The sequence below is a fragment of the Cimex lectularius genome, unplaced genomic scaffold, assembly GCF_000648675.2.
Source record: "Cimex lectularius strain Harlan isolate CLEC.00 unplaced genomic scaffold, Clec_2.1 scaffold400, whole genome shotgun sequence".
Classification (NCBI taxonomy): Eukaryota; Metazoa; Arthropoda; class Insecta; order Hemiptera; family Cimicidae; genus Cimex; species Cimex lectularius.
In genome coordinates, this window is record NW_019392970.1 from 31,720 (window position 1) to 44,864 (window position 13,145).

General features: G+C 35.8%; 1 long non-coding RNA gene across 2 annotated transcripts in view; it reads right to left on the reverse strand.

The window, feature by feature from the left end:
* Nucleotides 1-13,145, reverse strand: part of LOC112127941 — a 75,134-nt gene that overhangs the window by 28,294 nt on the left and 33,695 nt on the right. For both annotated transcript variants that reach the window (XR_002910788.1, XR_002910787.1), the window contains exon 2: nucleotides 3,733-3,791. This is a non-coding gene — a long non-coding RNA (uncharacterized LOC112127941). The remainder of the gene's footprint in view (nucleotides 1-3,732; nucleotides 3,792-13,145) is intronic.

The window sequence follows — 13,145 nt, forward strand, 5'->3', positions numbered from 1 at the left end:
TACTACTGACCTTGTGCGTTATCTTGGACTTTTCATGGATAAACGACTGACTTGGAATCCCCATACAAGACTGAAAAGACAGCAAACAAACCGACGTTATAAATTGTTAAACAGACTACTCGACTCACGATCAAAATTAGACCTTGAAAATAAACTTTTAATTTACAAGACAATGATAAGACCTCTCTGGGTGTACGGTTGTGAAGTGTGGGGCTCAACCAAGGATTCCAATTCCCAGCGTCTCCAAACAATCCAATATAAAATTCTCCGTCAAATTATAAATGCTCCTTTTTACGTTTCAAATTACACTATCCATAAAGACCTACACATCCCGTTTGTACATGAACTCATCAAAACCCGATATAAAAAATTTCATCAATCACTGAACACACACAGTAATCTATTCGTACGAAATTTATCACTTCCAACATTGAAGCGAAAGTGGCCCCGAGACCTTCTCATTGTGAGAAGACTGAACAAGATATCAGTGTGAAAGGGCAACTTCTCCTACAAGAGCCTCAAATGATAATTCAACATATACGAACATATTTACTTAATACATCACTTGTAGTTGTAAATACCAAATAAATGTAATAAAAAAAAAATAAAAAAAACTGTTTTGTTAATAACGTAGAAAAATAGTCAAGATTAAAATTAAGGCAAAAGGGCCAAAAAAATATATAACTTCAGTGGTTAATGTTGGGATGAGTGAAATGTAATCACTCGTTTCAGTTTGTTTTCAGCCTGCTTACATTACCGACCATGGAATGAAGAAGATATACTGTGCAACTGAAAGTCCAAGAGCCAACTGTTCTTGGCCCCAAGTCTTGCTGTTTTTTTCCTATCAGAAGTGTTTCAGCATCTCGCCATCTTCCGTTTGTTATTTAGTTATGTCAGTTTTTCTTACCCTGCTTAAATCTCCGAACAAATCACCTCAATAAAGGAAGAACGCGTATGCTACGCAAGACCAGCGAAACGCAGAAGCCCGAAATGATCTAAAACAAGCAAGCTATCAGTTCATCACCCTGCAGACCCCAAGACGAGATCTCACAGTCTCCTGTCAGTTTGTTCTCATCCTGGTTATATCTCTGAGCAACCACTATACGTGAAAAATGCCTAACGCTCTTAAAGGCCAAGAACCATTCTTACTCCTACTACTACTACTACTTTTTTTTTGCCTGTCGCCATCTTCCGTGTTTTATTAATGGTATCAGTTTTTTCTTACTCTATTACATATCCGACTAACAATATCTTCGTTTATTGCCACTTTACAGTCCCAACCAATAAATGCTCACTAGAAGTAAAGCATATCTAACTTGCAAACCAGTAAGGCTAGGAAGATCAAAATGACTGAAACGACCATCCTACAAAACGGAAATCTTCAGTGACTGGACTGTGAGTGTTACTTATTTATTTAGTGAAATAGATGGTATATCTAGGCGAAGATATAAACATAAAAGTAACAAAGATATAAAACATAAATGTAAGGTAGACCGATTCTAAAATTTATTTTCAATGATTGGGATTGAAGTGTTAATTATTTAATAAGTCGCGTTAATTTGTTCTCACCCTGCTTATATCCCCAACCGGCCATCTGAAAGACCCAAGAACCATTCGTGGTACCGGTTGGTGGAGTTTGGTCGGTTCTTATCGCCTGGCCTGACCAGTCTTGCTGTTTTTTGTTCACCTTCTTCAGTGTGTTATTTGGTCGTATCAGTTTGTTTTCACTTTATATTCGTGCCCAATGAAAGCTCATTAAAATGGTTAAACGCCGAACGACAGACGGACCAAACTAGCGAGGTTTTGCAGACCGGAATGATTGGAAACGACCAAGCTATATGAACAGCCTGGTTCTTGATCTTTCCCCATTTAAATCCTGCTAGTTGTCTTCTCGTCCAGCTTATATCCCCGATCGACTTCTGAAGAAGGCAAAATACCAAAACCGCCGTACTAGGCAGATAGGAATGATCGAAAACGACCAAACCACAATTACAATAGTCAAGCCTCAAGAAATCTCACAAGAATATTAGCTACATTAGATACTTTCTAATATCTAAATTAAGTCGAACTTTAATTAAATGTAATAAAAGATTTGGATCTAATAAATTTAAAAACATTAACCAAATATATTTATGGTAAAACATTGATATTTGGAATGGAATAAAAAAGATGGTAAAGATGTTTTTTCACCATAATTTTTAAATTTGGCTCATCCAAGCCCCCCTTTAATGTTGTTACGAAAGGGTGGAGAAAGTAGGGAAAGCGGTTAGAATTTCTTTGAAATATAAATGCTTGTTTATTTTTCATACATAGGGACGACGAAGGAGCCGAAAATCTTTTCTCTGATTTTCCCTGGGGGCAATAGCGATTCCGACCGTGCTTTGAAAACTTCTCCTCTTTTACTATCGAACATCATACGATCATATTTTTCTTTCGAGGAAGCCTGTTGGATCGTTGATAAAAGTACTAATGAGACACATTAGAAGAAAAAAAGCAGATTTACAAATATTTGTCCTAAAGAACGATTCAACACCTCAATTCAGAGCCATTAATATTAAGCATTTTCGAAAGGGGATAATTTCAAAATTTGCAGTTTTGTTAATAACAGACTCCCTGATCAACAAAATTGTACGATACTTCCCGAATAGCTAGAAAAATGAAATTCGTTAAAAGGTAGGTTTTATACAACAAATAGGGGAAAAATCTAAACATGCAATTTGCTAAAAATTAGTACCGCTTTAGTGGAGGAGAGTATAGTCTCACCGTCAAAATTATAAGGCACTGGTGAAAATTGCAATTTGCCTAAAATTAATGTCACTTTAGGGAAGGATAGGGGTCGTCTCAGCATCAAAATTGTAATTCTGTTTATACTTCCTGTATAAATAGAAATGTGATATTTGATACAAATGTAGGTCTCATGATGTAAGTAAAATAAGATTTTGAAAATTGCAATTTTCTCAAAATTATTGATCCTTTAAGAGATTCATCGTCTCATTATCAATCGTTATCATCTGTTGGTCACATCGAAAACTAGACATTATTTTCAAAACGTTAAGCGTGTTCGGTATTACGAATTCAACTATGGAATCCACAAAAGTGGTATTTTTCCCGGGTAGGGGTAGCTTTCTTCCAATAGCACTATCACTACTGACAAATTTCCGGCCTATTTTCTTCATATATTTCGAATATTTTGTGAATGGAATTATTTATTTACAAACGAAAAGCCAAGATTTTACATTAATATTATCATTAATTACATAACGTTAATCCTTAATTGGTAAGTCATTTCGTGCGGAAATAGTGAAAAAGTGTTATCGGGAACAAGATAAATTTTCTCTAAAATCATAGTACTTATTAGTAGTTTTTTACTAAACTATTTTTTGCCTATGCAAATGTGTTTAATGTAATATCCTTCGACGCCTGTTGATTACATACTTCATTTTTAAAAAAAACCATTGATTAATTATAAAAAACACATTACTTACGAAAATGTCAACATAAATCTTATACTGAATTTAGCAATTAATTATAATTTAGCAATTAATTATAATTTAGCAATTAATTATAATTTAGCAATCTTTTAAGGTGATTAAACTTCTGGTTACATTATTTTATGTTTAATTATTCATATTTTGTTAATAAACCAAAAAATGGATATTATTCTTTTCTGATAATAAAATATGTTTTAAACAAAATATAAGTACAATGTACTGTAATAATGAAGGTCGTTACCAGTTAGGAATTTGTAGAAGGTTATCAACAACTGACGTTTGCTCTGTTTAACTGTTTTCCTGAAAGAAAAAATATATATTAACAATTTGTGCTGACTTAAAACTTAACTAAGTTTAAAGATAAGTGTTCATTAAGTTTGGTCGTTTTCGATCGTTCAGGTCGGCCTTCGCTCCCTGTTTTTAGCCTGTCAGACACGATTTTGGATCACGCCATCTTTACTGTGCTATTTTATCGAATAAAACCTCATAAAAGAAGAATGCATCTGACAGAGAAAACCGGCGAAACTTGGCAGACCAAAATTATTTGAAACGACTAATCTGCAGGTTCAACACCCCGCAGATTTCTAGATATCTCACAATTTATTTGTTATTACTGTTTTGTTAATAAAGTAGGGAAATAACCAAGATTTACCATAAAATTAAGGCAAAAGGATAAAAAATATATAACTTGTGTGATTAATTTTCGGTTACTGAAATTTATTCGCTAGTATCAGTTTGTTCTCAGCTTGCTTATATTCCCGACCATGGTATGAAGATGACGGATTGTACGGCAAATGAAAGACCAAGAACCATACGATTCTTGGTATCCCTGGGACCCTTTACCATGTTTAGCCTGGTCTTGCTGTTTTTGGCCTGTCAGAGGCGTTCGACCTCTCGCCATCTTCAGTGTGTTATTTAGTCATGTCAGTTTTTTATTACACTACTTACATCTCCGTTTAATATTACCTTCGTTTATTGCTACTTTATTGTCCCAACCAATAAAAGCTCTCTAAAAGTAAGGCATATTTAACTGGTAAACCAATGAGACTACGACGACCAAGTTGATCGGAAACGACCATCCTACCAGACGGATATCATCGGTGATTGATCTGTAAGTGTGACTTATTTAGTCAGTCGGGTCAGTTTATTCTCTACCTGTTTAATACACCGACTAACCATTAAGATTGAGAACCATTCGTGTTATTAACTTTCGGGTAGTTTGTCCGTTTCCATGCTGCTTTGGTAAGCCTAGTCTAGTTTATTGTGTCAGACGATGTTCAGCATCAACCATCTCTGCGTGTTATTTAGTCAGTCGACTTTTATTTCACCTGACCAAATGCTCACTGAAATAAGGACGCTTTTGACAGGCAAAATCAAGAAACTAGGAAGACAAAAATGATAGGAAAGGACCAAACAAGCTGCAGCTTTATCATCGGTCTCCAATCTTTTGTTAATATAGAAACATTTTTGTGAATTATGTTTCTACTCACTGAATTATATTACTGTACAAATTATAATGCTCGACAGCCATGTCTTGCGGTTTTTGGCCTATAAGGCGTGTTTCATTTTCACATCTTCAGTTTGCTATTTAGTCATGTAGTTTGTTTTTACCCTTCACATTTCCGACCAAAAATCTTTTAATGAAGAAAAACGCTTATGTCAAACAAAACACGGGATACTAAGAAGACCAAAATGAACTAAAACGGCCAAGCTGCAGGTTCATCATCCCCATCGCTCTCTCTCTCTCTCTCTCTCTCTCTCTCTCTCTCTCTCTCTCTCTCTCTCTCTCTATTTGTTATGTATGTTGTTGAGATGTCAGTCGAGACAGTTCGTTCTCAGCCTGCTTTTATCCCCGACTTGAAATAACGAACACGTCTGACAAACCAAACCAGAGACACTAGCATAACTAGTATGATCGGAGACTATGCCAATAATGCTAGGCTATGATGAACCTAATGCTGGTTTCCAGTCAAACACGTTCTGGCAATTTGCCATCTTTAGATATTATTGGGTTGTCCGGAAAATAATGCAGGATTTTGGTATTAAACAAAAAAAAAGAAACTAGTTACTTTAAAGCAATGTTCTTTAATCAAAATAATTTCCCATACTCTCAATACATTTCTCCCAACGTGTTGGTAACTTATTAATTCCGTCTGAGTAGAATTCAGAATTTTTAGAATTGATAAAGTCAATAAATGCATTTTCCAGTTCCGTTTGATTTTTGAATATTATGTGTTGTAAGTAGTGGTCCAGGTGTCTAAAAAAATGGTAGTCAGTAGGCGAGAGGTCCGGAGAGTAGGGTGGGTGAGGCAAAGTTTCATAGCCAAGCTCCAATAATTTTTGTGACGTTACACGTGACACATGTGGTCGAGCGTTGTCATGCAACAAAATGGGCCCTTTCCGATTGACCAAAGAGGGCTTCATTACTGCCAATTTCTGATGCATGGTATTAATTTGGTTACAGTATGATTCAGCATTGATGGTTTCGCCAGGATTTAAGAAGCTGTAGTGTATTAAACCAAATGAAGCCCACCATACCGTAACCATTACCTTTTTTTGATGAGTTGGGGGCTTTGGAAAATGTATTGGAGCTTCTCCTTTGTCGAGCCACTGTCCAGAACGTCTAGTGTTATCGTAGAGAATCCACTTTTCGTCACATGTAACAATTCTGGCCAGAAATGGGTCATTTTTGTTTCGACAAAGAAGTGATGCACAAACATCAAAGCGCTGATTTTTTTGGCGATCGTTTAATGAGTGTGGAACCCAATTTTCGAGTTTTTTCACTTTTCCAATCGCCTTGAGGTGGTCAGCGACGGTCGTTTTACTGACTTTGAGTTGCTCTGCAAGTTCTCGAACAGTTGTTTTGGGGTTTTCTTCCACCACTGATCGCAGAACATCATCATTAAGAGAGGAAGGCCTTCCACGACCTTCTTCATCTTCAAGGCTGAAATCTCCCTCCCGAAATTTTTTAAACCACCTTTGCACAGTGCACTCATTAACACAACCCTCGCCCCAGACTTGGTTAATGTTTCTAGCCGTTTGGGCTCCGCTTCGGCCGAGTTTAAACTCGTAAAAGAAAATCGTACGAAATTCTCGCTTTGACATTATAAGGATGACTGAATTATTTCCAAGTAGCGGAATGCTACAGAGGTAAACAAAAGTAATCCTGTAAACGTAAACAGAATATTTTATATAGATTTTTTTTAATGAAAACTTAAAATCCTGCATTATTTTCCGGACAACCCAATACAAGGGTATAAACATACAAAATAAATGACAAAATGAATATGGGCTCAACCATCAGTATGATTGTAAACGATAAAACTACAGGTTCATCATCCTGCACACGAAGAACATTTCTCCTGAACAGATTATCCAGTCTGTGTTCGTCATAGCGTAATAAAGTGTTTGGCCGTGATAAATGTTCGATAAAAAGATAAACGTAAGACTTCCATGCAAAATAAACGGGGAAATGTCATTTTATCTTTTGTCTTAGGTATTTTCAGATGACTGCTACAGCGGCGGTGATCAGTTTTAATGACGCTTCTGGCCCTTTTTGAGATAAAATTATAGAGAAAAACGTAATATTAGATCTATGGAGAGATTTTTCCCCGGGGATTTTAATCTCCTTCACTCTCCAATTCAATCTGGGCGATGAAAAGAAGTGAAATATTAAAACCGCGTCAACTGCACATGCGAAAAAGCTCTCGGGCTTTTCAGCGAGCCGTTATCATTTTCCGCGCCCAGGAGGCCAACTTCCAATTTCAAGACAAGAGATAGGGGAATTTCTCTAAAAATGTTCATTTAAGATTAATTAATCTCCGTAACCCTGAAATATTCGAAGGCGGAGATGCTGTAGAGAAAAGAAATCAATTTTAAGGAGAACTCTTGCCGTTTAACCGTTCTCTTCAGCATTTTTTATAAATTTTCCACCAAGAAAAAAATCTTTATTTACTCCTTTTTTATTAATATTCAACTAAAATCAAAATTGTTGTTTTCCAACTTTAATTAACATTGAACATCTCAGCGCATCCTTCCCGTCAGGCTTGTTTCAGCTGTCTTCTTCAGGGTAACCCATGTCAAGTTCGTTCAAAAATTGAATAATGAAAGACTAATTATTTCAGTATTCTGGGATAAAATGTCTACTGGCATTATCAAATAATAATTACACGATCAAACCGTAAGCAGAGTTTAAAGCAATTGAAGATGGTTATTTCTATTCAATTAGGTTTGGGGAAAAAAAGATAAGTAGAAAGATAGTCTTGTGCCAAAGCCAACAGCATAGAAAAGTTAGTCGATGTACCTGATTGAAGAGGGCATTTGCTTGGCTCCATATAGAGAGCGCACAGGAATACCACCAGATTTGCGAATTGTGCTTGAGCACGGCAGCGAGTAATTGAGTTCTCCGTTCCGATTCTTGGAGGAAACGGGGTTGTTCTATTGTATATAGTGATAATAGTGATTGTTTGTGTTGAGAGTGAATATATTTATTAGCGTGAATATGCTTATTAGCGAGAATGTGTGATGTGAGAGGATCGATAGCGGAATATCGAGTACCTCATCGACCCTCAATTAGATTAGTTGTATAATATGTGTAAAGGATGATGGAGGAATATCGAGTACACCATTGACCCTCAATTAGTTTAGTTGTATGATTTGTGTAATGTGTAATTGAGGAATATCGAATACTCCATCGCCCCCAATTGAATGCATGATATGTAAATAGGAGTGAATGTATTAAGGATGAACGTGAGTACGAATGGATTTGGAACTGCATACATTGGGTTTCTGAATTGATCTAGCTGTTGACAACACCCCACGGTGGCTGGACGGATACGACTGAGGTCTGCCCCCGGACTGCTAACCCAATTTACTGTAAATAGCAAACGCAGGAATGGCCGGTTGACTACGAGAAGCGAATAGGATCAACTCGGCACATGTTTGTATGATGGTACCTATATGAGCGGATTTGGCCCTATATAAATCCAAGAAAGACAGCAAATAAGCAAATTTTGACTAATAATTAAATGTTACGTCAAGTAAGCATGTCATTTAAGAAATGACGTAATAAACACCAGTCTCTATGTTCGGATACTTGCAAAGTTTAGACCTCTTTTTACCTGTACTATAATATTTGGATTGTCCTGTATGTTGTATCTGTGTAATTTGGATAAACCGCAATAATTCTTAAGTGAAAACAGTACCACAGCCTTAGCAGGAAATAAACTAGTGAAAATAGTGTTATGATATTATTATAAGACAGTGCATCATTAAATTATATTAAATAAACTGGAAGCATACGGTGTGAGAGGGATTGCAAGATAAAACTGTATTGTTCGGGGTGTGTAAAATATTGCGCCGTTTAAGAGCTAGTGTATTCCTTGTTCTGTACTCATTGTGAGTCCTAGTTCTTCAAGGAACTTAATTAGCAGGCAGGGTTCCAGTGGTTGAATCTCTTCTATTTCCCAAAACACTTCCTCCTTCGGGCAAGTGTAGCACCAAAGTTTGTTAGTAGATGGTTAGGGATGGTGACTTTTTCTTTTGCTTTGTTGTTTGCCTCTGCTTCTTTGCAGAATCTGCACTTGGCGCGTTGGGTTTTGCCAATCTTCTTCAGATTTTTGCAGCGTCCTGTTAAGAATGCAGTTAAGGCTCGCAGTTTTTTTTGCTTCCTTCAATGCATTCTGTTACCTCTTTCCTTACAAAGTTTGATAGAATTAATTAAGGTTTTTAGTTGAGATAAAAAAGTCAATGGCACGAGCGGGATTCGAATACCACTTGAGCTATGTGACCCCGATCCATTCGGATACCAACATCCCAACCTCAACCACACCTTTTGAATTTTCCCTCCTTTTTGCCATTTTTCAAATGTCGTGTAATCAATTCAATTCTCAAATGAAATGGCCACGGAGAGCTTTAGTGAAGTATACTTCATTTTAAATCATTAAATTCACTAATTTCGTGTACCGCTTGACCAATTAATATATTACAATTAATTAAGATTTTTAGTTGAGATAAAAAAGTCAATGGCACGAGCGGTGATTGTTTGTGTCTAGTGAGTGAGTTCCATTATTCCTTCATTTTCTTTTTATCCGTCTCTCTGAGGTGCTCATTGATAATATGGATTCCTAAGCCATAAAAGGGCTCGGATTCTATCAGCGGTACAGCAGTCCCTTTTATTGCAAGGGCGTCCGCTTATTTCCTTCTACTCCCACATGTCCTGGAACCCAACAGAGGCTGACTTTTGCATACCTAATTTGTTTACTTTGGTTTTGCAATTCAGCCCTATCTTTGAGCTAATGATGTTTGAACTTAGTTCTTTGATGGCTGCTTTGATAAATGACATGATCGCTATATTCTTGTTTTGGTACCTTTTTTTACATTTACCGTTTTTTTTTAACTTTTTTTTTACTTCTATAATTATGTACAGATTCCTTTTTTTGGCATGAATTAACTCAAAAAATATTAAATCCTAAAGCTTTTTCACACAAAAAAATAAAAAATGTAGTTTGTCAACTTAGTCATACTTGGAACTTGACTTCTTATACTTGAAGGTGCTTAACAACGTATTACTCAAGTCTTAAAAAAATTTAGGTTTAGACTTTACATTTTCGGATTCATTCAAAAAATCTGACAAAGTATAATTAATCTTTGGCTTAGCTTTGCTTATTTTATCATGAAAATTATCATAATACTTTAATTATTCAATTTATTTTCTAGTGATGATTATGTGTAAAATATTTAGAAAAAATACACTAAAACACACTAAATTAAATGTCCATGTTCCTGGTTTATTGATAAATGTGTTTTCGTTCGATTAGAGGCAATTAGGGTTGAATTATTGGGCGATAAATTAATTCTTATCATTATTTGAACAAGTTTAACAAAAATGAGGCACTTAAAGATAAAGTTTTAATAGCTTTCGTTTCTTTTTTTTAAACATTTTCCCTGTGATATGTCGCAGATTCTTCCTAGCACAAAGCTCTTGATGCTTATTTGCTTGCGCCTGGCAACATTAGTTGTACTAAACCGTTCCTAAATTTGCAAAGTTCAAGTGTGCTAATAAATATTGGTATATATATACCAATACAATTGTATAGGTTTTGGGAGGAGGGGTCAATAGAATTTTTAATATGTTTTAAAATCCAACCGTTAAACTACTTAGAACCATTCAATACGAATATTGGAAGTAATGGAAAGATGAATATTTTATTTATCCGCCGTTGATATTTTCTAATGGAGTTTTGAATGATAAATCATACAGAAACGATTAAAAACTAATAAATTCGGGAACAAAAAAAAAAGATACATAATGTCTCCTCCGTGCGTCCGTCTGCCGAATGCGTGCAACTATTCCAGTCGTTGGAATAAATTAAAATATTGATGACCGTTAATAAGCAGGTTGGCGGAGCTGCGGTGCCAGATTCCATTAAAATAACGAATTTCCGATGCAACAGCGTTTTGAAAACTTTGTAAAAAACACTTTTCAACGACCTCCCGCCTTGGACTACAGCCGACTTTATCGCCCATTGAATATTCCCCCGGGCCGAATCGAGAAAACGATTGGTAGTCAAGACCGAAACTAGGAAAGTTTTAAGATAAAAGAAGCTTCATCAAAATGTATTGTCACGAGTACGATGTAACTTATTAATTTTTTTTTCATTTATTGAAACGTAAGGACTTCATCTGTTTCTGTTAATTCTTCAAGCTGTTCTACATCACCAGATATACTCCTATCATTTATTACTTGGTCTATACTCTTTTCCCTCAATTTTAGACTCCGCCATCATTAAAACTGCTATCAAAGGGTAAAAAGTTATTTTCTTTTGTGAGATTTCTTGTAGTCTGCGAGTAAACATTTTGTTCGATGTTAACCTCATCATCATCTTGGTCGGCTTATCCTCGCTGATCTTTGTTGGTACAGACGCTTTTCGGTATTTCGCCTGTGTTTGAGTGATTTCAAGAAATTTCATGAACTATGAATAGGGCGAAATGTTGAAACGCGTCTGTACCGACAAAAATCAGCTAGGATAGGCGGACCAGCTGATAGGTATCTATCAACCAATAATTTCATTTTGTCACACACTTTTAACGACATCAATAACAGAAAGACAAAAAGGATAACTAATTGCAAGTAAAAATGGAGACACTAACGAAATAACGTAGACCAGCCATAAACTCAATTCAGTTAATTGTTCAGTTAATTCTAGCGATCACGATTCAGATTAACTGAAAGATAAACTGAGTGTGTATTTTTATTTACTTATTTTATATTTTTATTACGTTTAACTGAGGTACTTTGTATCGTATTGTATTTAAAGAAATGTTGCAATGATTTGATTCATGAGAAACAATTAATTTAGTATCAATTCAAATCATACATGAATAAAATGGTTCTTGGATGAAAAGATGTCGTTTTGCCGAAAAAACATGTCCGGAAATAGTTGTTTTGCGAATAACTTTAAAACGTTTGCACTGTTTAATTCAGCGATAAAAACCGTTTCAAAAATTAAAGTTGAGTGTCTAAACTCACTTTTCCCAAAAAGTTCCAATTAAAAAATGGAGTTTTACTATTTTTCCACAAGCAGTTTATGTGAATTCATCTTCATGGAAAGAACTACTTCTCCTCTTCAATCTTGTTTTCTTTTCCGATGATGGAAGATAAAACGGAAGTGAAAAGAAGCGGCTAAATTGAAGTCTCCACACAAACAATAGGATAAAACGATTGTTTATTACTGAGGTAACCAAAAATACAGTACGAAAACCTGTTCTAAGAGAATAGGTTTCTCTACATTCCATGTATGTAGCTTGCAATCATTCCGATCTCAGTATCATTCTAATAATTTAAGTATTTTTACTGGAGGGTTTGTGTAATGGTTGGTCGGTGCTATTTCCTGTGAGTATGTCCTCTTTGTAGGAAGTAATTATACTCGTTTGTATTTTTCAACAGTTAGGTACGGCAGGTATTTCAGTGCTGACATTGTTGGTTTTATCTGGGTTTGAGAAGGGTTCGTATGTATGTTGCAAGTTTTCTATAACGTAATAAAAGAGAAACAGCGAGGTTAGGTCGACCATGAATATTGGGGTCGACTAAAGTTTAGCTCATCTTCTTTAATTTTTGGTGTAATATGTTTAAAAAGAACGTTTCGTTTGTTGTTAAAAAGCGTAACATTTGGATATATTAGAGAGAGAGAGATAGAGAGATAGATAGATAGAGAGAGAGAGAGAGAGAGAGAGAGAGAGAGAGAGAGAGAGAGAGAAAGAGAGAGATATGTGTAAATGGGTGTTTCCGAGAAATAGGTAGAAAAGTGGAGAGATGGAAAGATAGATGGATAGAAAGAGTGAGTAAGTGAGTGATAAGGAGTGGAAATAAATTGGAATAACGTCGCAATTGAATAGATGAAAAACGATGACATTTCCTCCTAGTCCATGATTTCACCATGCTCGAACTTGGCAAACAAATCCCCTTTTCAAACACAAACAAATCCGCTTGGCATGCTCGGAGTTGGCGTAAAATCGAAAAAATGAGCTTTTTCCTAGCTGTCTCAGTTCCTTTTTCGAAAGTCTCTATCACTTGTGGAGATATCGCTCGTCTCGAGCCAAGGTGGGAAATTTCTGCGGAGAGCCGGCCAAGTTTCACCAACGGCGTAGATGATT